Raw genomic sequence first — 20,229 nt, 5'->3', positions numbered from 1 at the left:
TACGCTCTAGTCGGCTGGCCCTCGCTACATATTCGTCGCCAGACCCACTGGCTCCAGGTCATCTACAAGTCCATGCTAGGTAAAGCTCCGCCTTATCTCAGTTCACTGGTCACGATGGCAACACCCATCCGTAGCACGCGCTCCAGCAGGTGTATCTCACTGATCATCCCTAAAGCCAACACCTCATTTGGCCGCCTTTCATTCCAGTTCTCTGCTGCCTGTGACTGGAACGAATTGCAAAAATCGCTGAAGTTGGAGACTTTTATCTCCCTCACCAACTTCAAACATCTGCTATCTGAGCAGCTAACCGATCGCTGCAGCTGTACATAGTCTATCGGCAAATAGCCCACCCATTTTTACCTACCTCATCCCCATACTGTTTTTATTTATTTACTTTTCTGCTCTTTTGCACACCAATATCTCTACCTGTACATGACCATCTGATCATTTATCACTCCAGTGTTAATCTGCAAATTTGTAATTATTCGCCTACCTCATGCCTTTTGCACACAATGTATATAGACTCCACTTTTTTTTCCTATTGTGTTATTGACTTGTTAATTGTTTACTCCATGTGTAACTCTGTGTTGTCTGCTCACACTGCTATGCTTTATCTTGGCCAGGTCGCAGTTGCAAATGAGAACTTGTTCTCAACTAGCCTACCTGGTTAAATAAAGGTGAAATAAAAATAAAATAAAAAAAAATCTCATGCCTCAGGTATTTCCTGTGTTGTCATTTCCTATGCTGTGTAAGACATCCATCAGAGCAGATGCTGGAGGATGGTGGCAGGTAGCCTGGTGGGTAGCAGCGTTGTGCCAGTAATCAAATGGTTGCTGAATCAAATCCCCGAGATGGCAAAGTACAAGTCTGTCGTTCTTTCCTGAGCAAGATAGTTAACCCACTGATCCCCGGGCGCCAATGACGTGGATGTCGATTAAGGCTGCCTCCCACACCTCTCTGATTCAGAGGGTTTGGGTTAAATACAGAAGACACATTTCAGTTGTATAATGTGCAGAGAGCACTGAGACAGCCAGGTCAGCTGTCCCCTGCACTCTCTATCCAACACTCTGTGTTTATTTAACTAGGCAAGTCAGTTAAGAACAAATTCTTATTTACAGTTATGGCCTACCCTGGCACTGGGACAATTGTGCACTCGAACCAGGGACTGTAGTGACGTCTCTTGCACTAAGTGCCTTACACTGCTGCGCCGCTCGGGAGCCATGGAGCATACATAAAATTAATCATACATTCTTAGAAAAAAAAGTGCTATCTAGAACCTAAAACGGTTCTTCGGCTGTCCCATAGGAGAACCAGTTTTGGTTCCATGTATAATCCTTTCCACAGAGGGTTCTACATGGAACTCAAAAGAGTTCTACCTGGAACCAAAAATGGTTCCACCTGAAACTAAAAAGGATTCTCTTATTCTTCTAAGAGTGTAGACCCTGGGCCATTCTAACAGTTCTAGACATGTCTTCTCTTCTAATGGGATCATTCTGATCCTGCCGTCCACTTAACTTCTGCTTGAATGACAGGGGATGTCCCTGTCCTGTCCTTTACTGAACGGTCATCAGTATGTCTACGTTGTCTAGGTGGGATGTCCACTTGGCGACACAGAATCAATTCACCAGTCATGAATAACAATAAATAAATATGTCAGGAGCAGAACGGCACAGTATTCCAGTGGTGGCTAGTGTCTTTTTAAATCGGAGGACAGGCTCATTTTAATGTCTGGAATGAAATAAATGGGACTTTATCAAACATATCAAACACATGGTTTCCAAGTCATTGATACGGTTCCATTGATTCCATTCCAGCCATTAATATGAGTCGTCCTCCCTTCACTAGCCTCCTCTGATGTATTCACCTTAAGGCTTTAGCTATAACACAACTAGTTTGTGACAGATAATCAAGTTAGCCAATAGTACCACCTTGTGGCATAAATATGTAGATAACTCATACATACAGGGTCATAAGCACTGGAGATGTGATCATTTCACGTGGACATCAAGACGATTCACTATTACATTGATATGTAAGGGATAGTCAACGAGGGACTATGCGTTCTATGGAAAATAATGAATGACGTGGAAGGTGTTTCACGACGCGCTAGTGGAGTGGAACTGTCCTTCCAGGAGTGCGTGCTTAGTCCCCTCCTGTACTCCCTGTTCACCCATGACTGCGTGGCCAAACACATCTCCAACACCATCATTAAGTTTGCTGACGACAGTGGTAGGCTTGATCACTGACAACGATGAGACAGCCTAAAGGGAGGAGGTCAGAGACCTGGCAGTGTGGTGCCAGGACAACAACCTCTCCCTCAATGTGAGCAAGACAAAGGAGCTGATCGTGGACTACAGGAAAGGCGGGCCGAACACACCATGACAGTCGTGAAGAGGGCACGACCAAACCTTTCCCCTCCAAGAGACTGAAAATATTTGGCATGTGTCCCCAGATCCTCAAAAACAGTTCTAAGCTGCACCTCCGAGAGCATCCTGACCGGTTTCATCACTGCCTGGTATGACAACCGCTCGACATTTGACTGTAAGGCGCAACAGAGGGTAATGCGTATGGCCCAGTACATCACTGGTGTCAGAGGAAGGCCCAAAAAATTCCCAAAGACTCCAGTCACCCAAGTCATAGACTGTTCTCTCTACTACTGCATGGCAAATGGTACTGGAGCGCCAAGTCCAGGACCAAAAGGCTCCTTAACAGCTTCTGCCCCCAAGCCCTAAGACTGCTGAACAATTAATCAAATGGCCACCCGGACTATTTACATTGACAACCCCCCGTACTGAAGAGCTCAGTGACTTTCAGCATCGCACCGTCATAGGATGCCACCTTTCCAACAAGTCAGTTCATCAAATGTCTGCCCTGCTAGAGCTTCCACAGTCAACTGTAAGTGCTGTTATTGTGAAGTCTAAACGTCTAGGAGCAACAACGGCTTAGCTGCGAAATGGTAAGCGACACTAGCTCACAGAACGGGACCGCCAAGTGCTGAAGTGCATAGCGCTTACAAATTGCCTTTTCCTCGGTTGCAACACCCACTACCGAGTTCCAAACTGCCTCTAGAAGCAACGTCAGAACAAGAACTGTTTGTCAGAGCTTTATGAAAAGGTTTTTATGGCCGAGCAGCCGCACACAAGCCTAAGATCACCATGTGCAATGCCTAGCGTCGCATAGAGTGGTGTAAAGCTCGCCGCTATTGGACTCTGGAGCAGTGGAAACGTGCTCGCTGGAGAACACTAACTGCCCGAATGCATAGCGCCAACTGTAAAGTTTGGTGAAGAAGGAATAATCGTCTGGGGTCGTTTTTCATGGTTTGAGCTAGGGAAATCTTAAAGCTACAGCATAAAATTACATTCTAGAAGATTCTGTGCTTCCAACTTCATGGCAAAGGTTTGCAGAATGCCCTTTCCTGTTTCAGTATGACAATGACCCCATGCACAAAGTGAGGTCCATACATATTGGTTTGTTGAAATCAGTGTGGAAGAACTTTCCTGGCCTGTACAAAGCCCTGACCTCAACTCCATCGAACACCTTTGGGATTAATTAGAATGTCAACTGCAAGCCAGGTCTAATCCCACAACATCAGTTTTTGATCTCACTAATATTTTTGATCTTACTATATATATTTGACCTTTATTTAACTAGGCAAGTCAGTTAAGAACAAATTCTTATTTAGAAAGACGGCAGAGGAACAGTGGGTGCCTTGTTCAGGTGCAGAATGCCAGATTTCTACCTCGTCAGCTCTGGGATTTGTTCTAGCAACCTTTCGGTTACTGTCCCAACACTCTAACCATTAGGCTACCTGCCGCCCCAATGGAATGGAACCAAGTCCCGCAGCAATGTTCCAACATCTAGTGGAAAGCCTTCCCAGAAGAGTGGAGGCTGTCATAGAAGCAAAAGGGGGACCAACACCATATTTATGCTCATGATTCTGGAATGAGATGTTCGACTTTTGGCCATGTAGTGTACGTTTAATCGGTTTCTGATGATCAATGGGAAATCATATCCCTCCTCTGCCAAAACCACCAATTTATATATTCCCTGGGGATTCATGAGGAAAATAATGAGTATTGATCTGTACAACTTCTGATGGTTACTTTTACATAAGAGTAATTCTGAATTCTAGAGGCTTGATCATAGCATACAGGAAATGACAGTCACCTGGGAACTGCCTGCAAGGGCTGATCTGTTGTACACTGATATGGCCTGATCAACAGTTCCAAGCATGCTGCTAGATTAGTAGTAGTCTACCATCTTCAGGAAACCTGGAAACAGAGAGATAGCCTGAGTGCCAGTCTGTGCCAACTCCTTGTCACCCCTGGGCATGCCAATGACATCAATGGAGTTTGCAGGAGCCCAAACAGATATGGGACCAGGCTAACAGAGAGACAGGTGCTTTATGTAAACTAGCTTTTCCACTAGTGGCTCGAGGCTTTGTGATGACATTGTAGTCTGTAAGACAGAAACTCACCAGAGTCATGTGGGGCACAGTTCATTGTGGAATGGTTGTAATACATCCATTGACAGTCATAGCTCTCCTTCATTTCCTGCAATTAAAAAATAGTGGTAACTCCGGTGTAAGTGAAGGTATCATAATGGCTTAAGGTCATTCACGTCCCTTTTCTGTTAAGGCCTTGTATGTCTCAAATGAATGCATCTCTACATCTGAACTAAATTATTTTAGAATAATATGAGAGATGATACTATGAGAGATGTAACTTTGCATAAGAAAATTGGATTTAAAATGCCAGACTCCTTACCTCACATAGGTAGGCAACATTATTCTGTGCCACAACCCGACCTGTTGCTGCTGCCAGAGCATACCTCACCAGAGACTCAACCCTTTAGGAAGAATAATCACACACGCACACGCACATACACACACACAAGCACACGCACACACCGTAACATCGGTGATTTGCCAAATCAAATGAATGTGAGTCAAATTGGACGGATGTTCTAGAGTCTATTTTGTTTCTCTCACCAGGGAGCACTGGAGGTAGGCTTGGAGAGCCTCCTTGACCACGTATCCCAGGTAACCATTCTGCTCGCAGATCTGGAGGACAGAACAGATAATAAATGATACATGAAAAACCCTAATTGAACCACTAAGGAGGTTCATCACATATCGAAATCAGCTAAGTATTGTTATTACATTATCATTACATCATTATTACCATGACCTACAATAACCTCAGTGATTAAAGGTTTACTCTGGCATCAACTAACTCGTTACTCATTAGACTCTAAGAAAATGTGAGGGACACTAACTGCTTCATCTGGGGATTCATAAGACATGTGTGCCTCAACAATAAGCAGGGTCATTCTCTCTCTATGCCACACTGTGACATGGCACTTATTCTTAGATATGCAAATACCCAAGACCTGTCCTTGAATTAGCTCGGTGCAGTGGACCAAACAGGAGCTCTCTTCACTCACTGAGAGGATAAGATACTAATATCACAGCCCTCTTTGTGTCCTGGGAGACCCTGTCCAGGTTTCCTGTGGACAGGTACCAGGCTGCCTCCACCGCCCCGACCAAGTGGCCATACAGGGAGGAGTACAGGGAGTACAGGAAACACACTGATTATTAGACCTTTCATAAATCTTTTCAAAAGGTTTTCAAATTAAAACTCAAGTTGATTTTTAAAATGAGCTGTGGTCCTAGCTCATTCTTCTCTGAGTGGTTTGGGTTCTTTCCATTTGAAGTCCCCTACTTGCATAGGACATGATGCTTACCTAAAGTAATAAGATAGAGTAGTCATACATGGTGGAAGAATCCTCCAGCTCCATGGCACTCTTAGCGTACCACTTAACTGCATTCCTTCCCATCCTTAGAGACACCCGTTTCAGCCCAGAACAGAAGCTTTGCTAGATGTTTCTGCATAAATGAAGAGTTATGTCATTTTCAAATGTATTCCCTTGGATCTTTCCTAACTTGACGTAGAAGACATTTCTAGCTACTGTAGTCTAGAACTAAAGCTAAATTATGTATAAGTCTTTTGATATACCTGTGATTCAACGTCTCCTCTGTCAGCTTGAAGTTTGAGAAACTGAAAGGCGTCACCTGTCTCATGAGTCAGGCTGTTCAGATGGTCCTCGTTGCTTATACGAATGTGCTGAGTTATAGATTGCTTGGAATGAGAAGAAATGTGTGGTTAACGTTATACTCATCAAACACAGTATAACTAAAATCCCTAATTTCTCTCTATAAACTCACCTGTTGTAGCAATACCATCCCTTGGTCAATAGTGGTCTGTGCCCCAACATTGGAGTAGTAACCATACCCCATGTCAGTTTTTGTCAATTCCATGTGTGTGTTTGTAGCCCAAATGCATGAGGCCTTAATAGTTGTCTCCCAGTGCACCCAATCAGACTGTAAATATGACCCTGAAATACACAGAGGTCATAAAAAGGTTATTCATGGGTCAGGGGTCACACATACAGCTGAGGATAGAGGTGCCATTAGTAGCAATAACAGCAGGTGACTGTTGTGTGGTCCTTACCTGCCTAGTGGTTAGAGAGTTGGACTAGTAACCGAAATGTTGCAAGTTCAAATCCCTGAGCTGACAAGTTACAAATCTGTCGTTCTGCCCCTGAACAGGCAGTTAACCCACTGTTCCTAGGCCATCATTGAACATAAGAATTTGTTCTTAACTGACTTGCCTGGTTAAATAAAGGTTAAAAAAAGTGGTGGTGGCCAAAACAGGAGGACATCTGGCTCAAATAACGTAGTTATTTGTCTGTTGTGACAGTAGGCTATTGCAAACCTAAGCACGACACAAACAGGTTGTCTAGCAATTTCATGTTATTTCTTCAGGAGGGGAGTTACATAGGCAAGCTATACAGTATGTAGCCTACACAGCATAACAAACAAGCAAGACACGGAGAGGCAAACAATTGCAATTGAATGTTTTTTTTCAATATCATTGCAACAAGGCTAAACAGGAGGCAGACTCTTGGCTATATGACAGCATAACTATAAAAATTACATCATCACACAAAACACACTTTTTTTTGCCCCAATGCAATGTGTAGACTTCATTTTTTGTGTGTGTGCTACGGCAATATCCGTTACAACAGACAGAGAAGGTTGAAGCCTTCATATATATGTTTGGACGGTTCTTTCAAATCGCATCATATCGATGAAATTGGTTGAGGGTTCAGAAGATGGTGAGTAAAGAGAGAAACGTGAATGTGTGTAAATAACACAGAACGTGATTTGGATCCTTAGATTGGAGAAAGAAGTATCCAAAGGGGTGTGGCGGGGTGAAAACTCTGTTTTCGTAACCTCAGCCTAATTCATTATAAGTGGCAGCAGTAACTGTATGGTGTAGATACTGTACATGAATGAAACCCCAAAAATTGGAGATGCAGTCAAACTACCTGCAGGTTATGTAGGTTTGAGTAAGGCACCTGCATGAAATGGGCAGCCTATAGGGAATATACCTGTGGTGAAGTCATCTTGCTAGGTTAAATCAAATCACATTTTATTTGTCACATGCGCTGAATACAACAGGTGAGGAGGGGACGACGACAATGCAAATAGTCTGGGTAGCCATTTGATTAGCTGTTCAGGTTAGAGAGTAGCTTGGGGGTACAAGCTGTTAAGAAGCCTTTTGGACCTAGACTTGGCATTCCGGCACTGCTTGCCGTGCGGTAGCAGAGAGAATAGTCTATGACTAGGGTGGCTGGAGTCTTTGACAATTTTTAGGGCCTTCCTCTGACACCGCCTGGTATAGAGGTCCTGGATGGCAGGAAACTTGGTCCCAGTGATGTACTGGGCTGTACTCACTATCCTCTGTAGTGCCTTGTGGTTGGAGGCCGAGCAGTTGCAGTACCAGGCAGTGATGCTCTCGATGTTGCAGCTGTAGAATATTTTGAGGATCTGAGGACTCGTGCCAAATCTCTTCAGTCTCCTGAAGGGGAATAGGCTTTGTCGTGCCCTCTTCACGACTGTCTTGGTGTGTTTGGACCATGATAGTTCGTTGGTGATGTGGACACTAAGGATCTTGATGCTCTCAACCTGCTCAACTACAGCCCGTCGATTAGAATGGGGGCGTGCTCAGTCCTCCTTTTCCTGTAGTCCACAAAAGTCTCCTTTGTCTTGATCACATTGAGGGAGAGGTTGTTATCCTGGCACCACATGATCAGGTCTCTGACCTCCTCCCTATAGGCTGTCTCATCATTGTCGGTGATCAGGCCTACCACTGTTGTGTCGTCGGCAAACTTAATGATGGTGTTTGAGTCGTGCCTGGCCATGCAGTCATGGGTGAACAGGGAGTACAGAAGGGGAGTGAGCACGCACCCCTGAGGGGCCCTCGTGTTGAGGATCAAGCTGGCAGATGTGTTGTTACCTACCCTTACCACCTGGGGGCGGCCCGCCAGGAAGTCCAGGATCCAGTTGCAGAGGGAGATGTTTAGTCCCAGGGTCCTTAGCTTAGTGATGAGCTTTGAGGGCACTATGGTGCATTCTCACGTAGGTGTTCCTTTTGTCCAGGTGGGAAAGGGCAGTGTGGAGTGCAATAGAGATTGCATCATCTGTGGATCTGTTGGGGCGGTATGCAAATTAGAGTGGGTCTAGGGTATCTGGGTGGATGTTGTTGATGTGAACCATGGCCAGCCTTTCAAAGCACTTCATGGCTACCGACGCAGGTTACCTTCACTCCTTGGGCACAGGGACTATGGTGGTCTTCTTGAAACATTTAGGTATTACAGACTCAGTCAGGTAGAGGTTGAAAATGTCAGTGAAGACACTTGCCAGCGGCTTTGTGAACGTTGACCTGTTTAAATCAAATCAAATTTGATTTGATTTGATTTAAACAGGCCAACATTCACAAAGCCGCGGGGCCAGATGGATTACCATAACGTGTACTCAAAGCATGAGCGGACCAACTGGCAAGTGTCTTCACATCAGCTATCGAGAGAGTTATCACCCAGTCATCCAGAACAGCTGGTGCTCTCGTGCATGCTTCAGTGTTGCTTGCCTCGAAGCGAACATAACAGGCATTTAGCTCGTCTGGTAGGCTCGTATCACTGGGCAGCTCGCGTTTGTGTTTCCCTTTGTAGTCTGTAATAGTTTTCAAGCCCTGTCACATCCGACGAGCATCAGAGCCGGTGTCGTAGGATTCAGTCTTAATCCTGTATTTACACTTTGCTTGTTTGATGGTTCGTCGGAGGGCATAGCAGGATTTCTTATAAGCATCCAGATTAGTGTCCCACGCCTTGAATGTGGAAGATCTAGCGTTTAGCTCGATGCGGATGTTGCCTGTAATCCTTGGATTTTGGTTGGGATATGTACGTATGGTCACTGTGGGGATGACGTCGTCGATGCACTTATTGAAGAAGCAGATGACTGAGGTGGCATACTCCTCAATGCCATTGGATGAATCCCAGAACATATTCCAGTCTGTGTTTGCAAAACAGTCCTGTAGCATGGCATCCGAGTCATCTGACCACTTCCGTATTGAGCGTGTCACTGGTACTTCCTGCTTCAGTTTTTGCTTGTAAGCAGGAATCAGGAGAATATAATTATGGTGAGATTTGCCAAATGGAGGGTGGGGAGTAAAGGTGGTCTAGAGTCTCTGAGTGTGTAGTAAAGGTGGTATCAATATTTTTTTCACTGTTTGCACAAGTGACATGCTGGTAAAAATGTGGTAAAACTGATTTAAGTTTGCCTGCATTAAAGTCCCCGGCCACTAGGAGCGCCTCTTCTGGATGAGCATTTTCTTGTTTACTTATGGCCTTATAGAGTTGGTTGAGTGCGGTCTTAGTGCCAGCATCGGTCTGTGGTGGTAAATAGACGGCTACGAATAATTTAGATGAGAACTCTCTTGGTAGATAGTGTGGTCTACAGCTTATCATAAAGTACTCTACCTCATGCGAGCAATACCTCGAGACTTCTTTTATATTAAACATCACGCACCAGCTGTTATTGACAAAAAGACACACACACCCAGCCCTCATCTTACCAGACGTAGCTTCTTCTCTGTTCTGCCGGTGCATGGAAAATCCCTCCAGCTCTTAATTATCCATGTCGCCGTTCAGCCACGACTCGGTGAAACATAAGATATTACAGTTTTTAATGTCCCGTTGGTAGGGTAATGGTAATCGTAGGTCATCAATTTTATTTTCCAATGATTGCATGTTAGCAAGTAGAACAGATGGCAGTGGGAGTTTACTCGCTCACCTACGGATTCTCAGAAGGCAGCCCAACCTGCGTCCTCTTTTCCTCCGTCTTTTCTTCACATAAATTACGGGGATCTGGGCCTGTTCCCGGGAAGCAGTTTAACCTTCTCGTCAGACTTGTTAAAGGAAAAAGCTTCTTCCAGTTCGTGGTGAGTAATCGCTGTTCTGATGTCCAGAAGTATTTTCGGTCATAAGAGACGGTAGCAGCAACATTATGTACAAAATAAATTCAAAAATAAGGTAAAACAATGCAAAAAAATTAACAAAATAGCATAGTTGGTTAGGAGCACATGTATGTTGTTGCTGTAGTGTCCCTTGTGGGATTAATAAAGTGTATTCAATTCAATTGTATGGTACCTTAGAGCCTTGTATGGAGAAGTCTAGTCAGATTCATGTCCAGAGAGTCAGAGATGTGTGGGCTCTGAATGCCTGATCTCCCCCCAGACACCACACACACCTGAATTAGGATCTCTCCTAAACAGCAGACATGATGACATGTCCTTTATTAAATCATAAGACACAATGTACATCTCCCATAATGCACGTTGATATCCAATCATACCACAACCTATCACACAAGGACAGCTTCATCACATTCACAGCCTAGCATAGCATCACAAGTATCAAGTGAGAGCAAAACTCTGACAAATACACAGTGACATCCTATCTGGTGAATCCACAACAAGCTGTCATGCTATGCCTCGCCTGGTTAGTGAGCTGCATCAGAGGAGTGTCATATTCACTGTTCTGATCAACGTGATGGAGGATCTTCTTGTCACACCACTGCACCAGATAGACCCACATAGACACTGTTACCCTGGGGAAAAGGAGATTAATGAGATCTTTCACATTCCATTTCCTGTGTCACTGTCACTGTTCCATGGGAGGAGATTGAATGGATTTGTGTCATTGTAAACTGTGATTACATCTTGATTAGATCTTAGATTATGCATCCATCCTTAAGCATCCATAAAACACACCCACCCACTGGTATCATCTTCTACATATGTTTTTTTGCTGATCTTTCAAAGCGTCTTTTAAAGCATGTAGACAATAAAGTACATTTCAATGTGTACATTTTTAGTCATTTAGCAGATGCTCTTATCCAGAGTGATTGGTAAAGAAGATGACTCTGACAGACATGACAGCTCTGCTTCTAGCAACTTTGCAGTATCCATTTGTTTTGTGTGTAATTTTTTTTTTTACACGCATATCGCTACACCCTCAATAACATCTGCTAAATATGTGTATGCGACCAATTAATTATGATTTAATTTACAATTCGTCCATTCACCTTAAGTTAGCTAGGTGGGACAACCACATATCACAGTCATAGTAAGTAAATTTCTCCTAAATAAAGTAGCTATCAGCAAAATAAGAGCTAGTAAGGGGAGAAAGGGTCAAATGAGTGTTAGTTTATGAAAGGCTTTTTTCTTTTTTTAACTGTGTGAAAACTGATCTGTTAAGTGAAATCAAAAATGAAACGAGGTGTCAGCCTTGAAAAGAGACACAGATCTTAGCCTACTGTAACTGACCTAAGGAGGTTAATTGGAGTCAGAAACTTTGGATGGCAGATGCTATCATTTTCAAAGTGCTAGTTCATGGACTTTTTTAGTTGAACTTTAAATGAACCCACTGTGTAAGAGGCCACAAAACTGTATAATTAATTTGGCATTATACCGGTTATAACTATTCATGTTGTTGTGAGTCATTCTAGGTGACATTGTCATTACACAAGCAGAGAGCTTGTTGTCCACAAGATTATCCAAATGATCAGCTGCCATGACAATGTAAGGAAGTTTGTCATAAATGTAAATAAATTATACAATTTAGAGTGAAGTCAGATCCAAACCTGTGTCACGACTTCCGCCGAAGTCGGTCCCTCTCCTTGTTCGGGCGGCGTTCGGCGGTCGACATCACCGGCCTTCTAGCCATCACCGATCCACTTTTCATTTTCCATTTGTTTTGTCTTTGTTTTCTACACACCTGGTTTCAATTCCCCCCATTACATGTTCATTATTTACCCTCTGGTTTCCCCCATGTTTGTGTGCGTGTTTGTTTTATTGTTAGGGACGGCTGCTATTATTGTTGCCGGGTTTTGTTGTTACGCCCGTTTATTTCGTGGTACCGATATTCTTCCAGCTCCATAGTATTGTGTTTGTACTGGTGTTTTCTTGAATGAAATACCTTGTCCATGCATCTCAGCTCTCCTGCGCCTGACTCCTTTCACCAGTTACCCACAGCCTTGACAACCTGGGCTGCTCCACAGTGAGGAGGCGGGTTCTCTCAAGATCTATGTTGATGAAAGGGTGGATCTTGTAAATCACTTCAAAACTCTCTCCAGTGCTAACCAGGGTCCCGATGACGTGGATGTCGATTAAGACAGCCCCACGCACCTCTCTGATTCGGAGGGGTTGGGTTAAATATAGAAGACACATTTCAGTTGAATGCATTCAGTTATACAATTGACTAGGTATCCCCCTTTCCCTTTACCATTGGGAATGTCAACATATCTACAGTGTCCACAAATCAATGAAAGGAAAATCAAAACATTAGTATACACTACAACTATAAGGACTGAAAACACCATGTTTAACCAAATAATATGTCAGTGCTTTTTTCTTGACTCAATTCATGGTGAAAGAGAGCATCTCTCTGTTTGGGTTGATCTGTGACCCACTAGAACCTTCTCCGATAAGAGGGGAATAAGGCAACCTCAGAGTTACACACATGGATACTTTATTGACACACACACTGATAAAATGAACATGGAAAGGTAGTGGCATGGTAGTGGTTCTGAAACAGGAGAAACAGGTAATGAATGCACTATATACCGTTTTTTTAACAAGGGAAGGACTGTATGAAAATGTACATACTACCGGAACATATTCCAACACAGCTATAAACAAAGGCAGCATACAACAATAGTAAGAACAAACTACGAAGAACAATATGCAAATGGCGCACAAATCACTTTGTGCACGCACAAGTTCAGAGATACCAGTCCCGCTGTTGTTGTGCAGGATAGAGATGAGCTTGCTGCTCTCTCTGTGACTGCTTGAAGGAGACAGAAAGATAACTGTCTTTGATTGGCTGATCCCACTGTGTGATAAGAACCCTGGCCACCATGACCTCCTAGCAAACAATCGGTTTGGTTAGGACCAGAGGTGTGAAGGGCCAGTTTACGACCTTTAGCCTAGCCTGCTTTGCTCCAGAGGGGGTGGGGAGCCTACTGCGGGAGTTAGAAAGTTGCAGAGTTTGTGTCCCTGAGAGTGGGCTGTGAGATGGTGTGCTGAGAGCCTCTGGTAGGAAATTCATAACACATGGGAACCTTAAACTGTTCAAAGTACAAGTGACAGCCAGGTGAGTTTAATTGAAACACACATATACAAAAACATGATTGGTTGATTTAGACATGACCGGACTCGTGTGGGCAATGGCGGACTCTGCCTCTGGTCAGCTGCCACCTCAGATCAGCCATCCACGAGTGACACCCAGGGTAAGTCTGGCTGGACTCTTAGAGGGCGGTACTGCCTGGAGCACCTTGAATGACCTCACCAGGGACCCTTGGTATGTGCTGTTGGTCCCATTGCCTTTGTCTCTATTGCCTTGGTCAAGGTGGTCCAACCAGGCTCCTCACACCATCACATTACAGACGTCCAATGTGTGCCTGATGAAGAAGTCCTCTCTGTAGGCCATGTCTGGAGGGAATGTGAGCTTCTGAATGTGTTCCATCTCCTCTTGAAGACCCAGACTCCTGTCTTGGTTTGTGTGGAGACCACCACCTCCACCTCATAGGCCCTGGAGCACTGGTACCTAACTCGGACCACTGAGCCATCTGTCATGTCTGGGGCCTAGTCAAACTGTATGGAATCATCATGCAGCACTGTACTCTCTCCAGCTGGGGGTGAGGACGTAGACGTGGTGTGGGATGAAGACTCACATAGTGACTGGGGGTATGTCCATCATATGCTCGCTTGGTGTTCAGAAGGCCTCTCCTTGAATGGTCTGTCATAAAAAAACTATAATACATGTGTATGATCCTTTATCAAATCAAGAGAAATAATGAGTAAAGCCTCAGGACTTTTCCTCACTTAGTATAACTTGTTTGTAAGATTCATTCTGAGATGCCTCTGGCACTGGTGACTAGCAGTGTGTGGCTGGAATATAATCTATTTTGTTAGAATTTTTAACACTGGTAAGACACATATGCATTCAGATTTAAATTGATGAACAGTGCCAGAAGTATAGTGGGCCTAGTATGGTATTAAACATCATATGTTGAACAAATATCATATTTTAAACAAGTGACACTTAATAACCAGGAGCTTAATGTGACATTTGTGGATATACTGTAAGTTGTGAGGAAATAAAGTGATGTGTGGAGGTAGCCTGTAAGCATAATGATAGGAATAGCTGTAATACACACACACTGTTATGCAGGTGAGTGAGGACCCAAAAGCGGTTTAACAGAAACAGAGTCTTTTAATGTCCAAACACAGGGAAGACATAAATCCTCTTCAGATGTATCGGTTGACAAAATAGACAACCCGCAGAGAGGGCGACAAATAAATCATAAAGTCCTCTGATCTTTACAGGAGAGTCCCCTTCTAGCAGCAGAGGAGAATAGCAGGGTTAGCGGCAACAGACTGCTGGTCTCTCCGGGTAGGCGCGGGTTGTAGAGGACAGAGGTACCTGATCACACGTAGCATCTGATGAAGAGGCAGATTACGACAGGACGGGACAAGGGTGAAGCAAACGAGAATCTGACAAAGACAGAAGCAGAAACAGAGAGAGAAATAGAGACCTAATCAGAGGGAAAAAAGGGAACAGGTGGGAGAGAGTAAACGAGGTAGTTAGAGGAGATGAGGAACAGCTGGGGGAAGGAAAGGGAGAGAAGGTAACCTAATACGACCAGCAGGGGGAAACGAAGTGAAGAGAAAGAACAGGAACAAGACATAACATGACAATACATGACAGTACCCCCCACTCACCGAGCGCCTCCTGGCGCACTCGAGGAGGAAACCTGGCGGCAACGGAGGAAATCATCGATCAGCGAACGGTCCAGCACGTCCCGAGATGGAACCCAACTCCTTTCCTCAGGACCGTACCCCTCCCAATCCACTAGGTACTGATGACCACGGCCCCGAGGACGCATGTCCAAAATCTTACGGACCCTGTAGATAGGTGCGCCCTCGACAAGGATGGGGGGGGGAGACGAACGGGGCGCGAAGAAAGGGCTTAACACAGGAGACATGGAAGACCGGGTGGACGCGACGAAGATGTCGCGGAAGAAGAAGTCGCACTGCGACAGGATTAATGACCTGGGAAATACGGAACGGACCAATGAACCGCGGGGTCAACTTGCGAGAAGCTGTCTTAAGGGGAAGGTTTTGAGTGGAGAGCCATACTCTCTGACCGCGACAATATCTAGGACTCTTAGTCCTACGCTTATTAGCGGCTCTCACAGTCTGCGCCCTATAACGGCAAAGTGCAGACCTGACCCTCTTCCAGGTGCACTCACAACGTTGGACAAAAGCCTGAGCGGAGGGGACGCTGGACTCGGCGAGCTGGGACAAGAACAGAGGAGGCTGGTATCCGAGGCTACTCTGAAAAGGAGATAGCCCGGTCGCAGACGAAGGAAGCGAGTTGTGAGCGTATTCTGCCCAGGGGAGCTGTTCTGCCCAAGACGCAGGGTTACGAAAAGAAAGACTGCGTAAGATGCGACCAATAGTCTGATTGGCCCGTTCTGCTTGACCGTTAGACTGGGGGTGAAAACCGGAAGAGAGACTGACGGAAGCCCCAATCAAACGGCAAAACTCCCTCCAAAATTGAGACGTGAATTGCGGACCCCTGTCCGAAACGGCGTCTGACGGAAGGCCATGAATTCGGAAAACATTCTCAATGATGATTTGTGCCGTCTCTTTAGCAGAAGGAAGCTTAGCGAGGGGAATAAAATGAGCCGCCTTAGAGAACCTATCGACAACCGTTAGAATAACAGTCTTCCCCGCTGACGAAGGCAGTCCGGTAATAAAGTCTAAGGCGATGTGAGACCACGGTCGAGAGGGAATGGAAAGCGGTCTGAGACGGCCGGCAGGAGGGGAGTTACCGGACTTAGTCTGCGCGCAGTCCGAACAAGCAGCCACGAAACGACGCGTGTCACGCTCCTGAGTGGGCCACCAAAAACGCTGGCGAATAGAAGCAAGCGTACCCCGAACGCCGGGGTGGCCGGCTAACTTGGCAGAGTGAGCCCACTGAAGAACGGCCAGACGAGTAGGAGACGTCAGGTGTAACAAGGATAGGTGCGGATGTAAAACGCTTCTTGAGGAGATCAAAAGCTCCCTGGGCAGAAACGGACCACTTACAGCATGTCTTGACAGAAGTAAGGGCTGTGAGAGGAGCTGCCACCTGACCGAAATTACGGATGAAACGACGATAGAAATTCGCGAAGCCGAGAAAGCGCTGCAGCTCGACACGTGACTTAGGGACGGGCCAATCGCTGACAGCTTGGACCTTAGCGGGATCCATCTTAATGCCTTCAGCGGAAATAACAGAACCGAGAAATGTGACGGAGGAGGCATGAAAAGAGCACTTCTCAGCCTTCACATGAAGACAATTCTCTAAAAGGCGCTGGAGGACACGTCGAACGTGCTGAACATGAATCTGGAGTGATGGTGAAAAAATCAGGATATCGTCAAGGGAAACGAAAACAAAGATGTTCAGCATGTCTCTCAGTACATCATTCACTAATGCCTGAAAGACAGCTGGAGCGTTAGCGAGGCCGAACGGCAGAACCCGGTATTCAAAGTGCCCTAACTGAGTGTTAAACGCCGTCTTCCACTCGCCCCCCTCCCTGATGCGCACGAGATGGTAAGCGTTACGAAGGTCCAACTTAGTGAAAAACCTGGCTCCCTGCAGGATCTCGAAGGCTGAAGACATAAGGGGAAGCGGATAACGATTCTTAACCGTTATGTCATTCAGCCCTCGATAATCCACGCAGGGGCGCAGGGTCCCGTCCTTTTTCTTAACAAAAAGAACCCCGCTCCGGCGGGAGAGGAGGAAGGGACTACGGTACCGGCGTCGAGAGCTACAGACAAATAATCTTCGAGAGCCTTACGTTCGGGAGCCGACAGAGAGTATAGTCTACCCCGGGGGGGAGTGGATCCCGGAAGGAGATCAATACTACAATCATACGACCGGTGCGGAGGAAGGGAGGTGGCCCTGGACCGACTGAACACCGTGCGCAGATCGTGATATTCCTCCGGCACCCCTGTCAAATCACCAGGCTCCTCCTGTGAAGAAGAGACAGAGGAAACAGGAGGGATAGCAGACATTAAACACTTCACATGACAAGAGACGTTCCAGGAGAGGATAGAATTACTAGACCAATTAATAGAAGGATTATGACACACTAGCCAGGGATGGCCCAAAACAACAGGTGTAAAAGGTGAACGAAAAATAAAAAAATAAATGGTTTCGCTATGATTACCAGAGACAGTGAGGGTTAAAGGTAGCGTTTCACGCTGAATCCTGGGGAGAGGACTACCATCCAAGGCGAACAAGGCCGTGGGCTCCCCTAACTGTCTGAGAGGAATGTCATGTTCCCGAGCCCAGGCTTCGTCCATAAAACAGCCCTCCGCCCCAGAGTCTATCAAGGCACTGCAGGAAGCTGCCGAACCGGTCCAGCGTAGATGGACCGACAAGGTAGTACAGGATCTTGAAGGAGAGACCTGAGTAGTAGCGCTCACCAGTAGCCCTCCGCTTACTGATGAGCTCTGGCTTTACTGGACATGAAATGACAAATGACCAGCGGAACCGCAATAGAGACAGAGGCGGTTGGTGATTCTCCGTTCCCTCTCCTTAGTCGAGATGCGAATACCCCCAGCTGCATAGGCTCAGCACCTGAGCCAGTGGAGGAAGATGGTAGTGATGCGGAGAGGGGGCAACGGATAACGCGAGCTCCCTTCCACGAGCACGGTGACGAAGATCAACCCGTCGTTCTATGCGAATAGCGAGTTCAATCAAGGAATCCACGCTGGAAGGAACCTCCCGGGAGAGAATCTCATCCTTTACCTCCGCGGAGACCCTCCAGAAAACGAGCGAGCAAAGCCGGCTCGTTCCAGTCACTGGAGGCAGCAAGAGTGCGAAACTCTATAGAGTAATCAGTTATGGATCGATTACCTTGACATAGGGAAGACAGGGCCCTGGAAGCTTCTTCCCCAAAAACAGAACGATCAAAAACCCGTATCATCTCCTCCTTAAAGTTCTGATACTGGTTAGTACACTCAGCCCTCGCCTCCCAGATTGCCGTGCCCCACTCACGAGCCCGTCCAGTAAGGAGAGATATGACGAGGCGATACGAGCTGTGCCCCTGGAGTACGTGTTGGGCTGGAGAGAAAACACAATATCACACTGGGTGAGGAACGAGCGGCATTCAGTGGGCTCCCCAGAGTAACACGGCGGGTTATTAATTCTGGGCTCCGGAGACTCGGAAGCCCTGGAAGTAGCCGGTGGATCGAGGCGGAGATGGTGAATATGTTTCGAGAGGTCGGAGACTTGGGCGGCCAGGGTCTCAACGGCATGTCGAGCAGCAGACAATTCCTGCTCGTGTCTGCCTAGCATCGCTCCCTGGATCTCGACGGCTGAGTGGAGAGGATCCGAAGTCGCTGGGTCCATTCTTGGTCAGATTCTTCTGTTATGCAGGTGAGTGAGGACCCAAAAGCGGTTTAACAGAAACAGTCTTTTAATGTCCAAACACAGGGAAGACATAAATCCTCTTCAGATGTATCGGTTGACAAAATAGACAACCCGCAGAGAGGGCGACAAATAAATCATAAAGTCCTCTGATCTTTACAGGAGAGTCCCCTTCTAGCAGCAGAGGAGAATAGCAGGGTTAGCGGCAACAGACTGCTGGTCTCTCCGGGTAGGCGCGGGTTGTAGAGGACAGAGGTACCTGATCACACGTAGCATCTGATGAAGAGGCAGATTACGACAGGACGGGACAAGGGTGAAGCAAACGAGAATCTGACAAAGACAGAAGCAGAAACAGAGAGAGAAATAGAGACCTAATCAGAGGGAAAAAAGGGAACAGGTGGGAGAGAGTAAACGAGGTAGTTAGAGGAGATGAGGAACAGCTGGGGGAAGGAAAGGGAGAGAAGGTAACCTAATACGACCAGCAGGGGGAAACGAAGTGAAGAGAAAGAACAGGAACAAGACATAACATGACAATACATGACACACACAAGCCAAATATTTACACACGTTTGCAACTCATTTAAATAGACTACCCAGAAATTGTTTGCATTCTTCAAGTTTAAAATTGCCTATGGACTAATCACTATACCGCATTTGAATTATATTAGATAGTCAATCATTCGTATTTCTTACCAGCAAGAACAAAATTACAACAGTGATAGCATATCCACAAGGGTTACAACTTTTAAAAATGTTCATTTTCAAGAGTGCACTTCATGCAATTCTTGACATTCTGTCTTCCCGAATTTGTTCCAGGACTGAATCGAATGTTATTAAATTCACAATCAATTCGGGGTTAGAATTCATTGAACTTAAAATAATGTGATATTTTTTGGGGCCAAATGCAGCTGTCTGTAGCCTTGTCTCTACTCATCAGTTCAGTGAGACAGGTGGAGTTATACGGTGCCACCTGTTCTGCAAGTCTATTGTAGTATATGCAGTGCCAGGTAGGCTACCTGACTTTTACTTTTGCAGAGAACACCTGGGCAGAGAGCAACATTTGCATATTCATAGAATTAATCATAGAAATAAAAATGAAAAGAATGGGCTTGGAAGCTCTAACCCTGGCAATTTGACTGGTACACTCATGGGCAAACTCACAATGGCTGCCTGGCATTATTATGCGAACTGATGGGGCTCATGCAATGGAAAGTATTTTTTATAATGTCAGTTGAGTTGACTCAAAAAAATCACAGCACAGATTGAAAGGTACACTTCCTGCTTTTACTTCCTGTCATAAGTACACTCAAAATAGCTGCCAGTCCATTGCAATCATTGGCT

General features: G+C 45.7%; 1 pseudogene; it reads right to left on the bottom strand.

The window, feature by feature from the left end:
• Window positions 1-893: 893 nt before the first annotated feature.
• LOC135561348 (protein sel-1 homolog 3-like) lies at window positions 894-19,647 on the bottom strand (annotated as a pseudogene).
• Window positions 19,648-20,229: the final 582 nt, after the last annotated feature.

This window comes from Oncorhynchus nerka, linkage group LG17 (genome assembly GCF_034236695.1).
Source record: "Oncorhynchus nerka isolate Pitt River linkage group LG17, Oner_Uvic_2.0, whole genome shotgun sequence".
Lineage (NCBI taxonomy): Eukaryota > Metazoa > Chordata > Actinopteri > Salmoniformes > Salmonidae > Oncorhynchus > Oncorhynchus nerka.
Note: the sequence above shows the minus strand (reverse complement) of the source record. Positions and strands in the feature narration are given on the sequence as shown.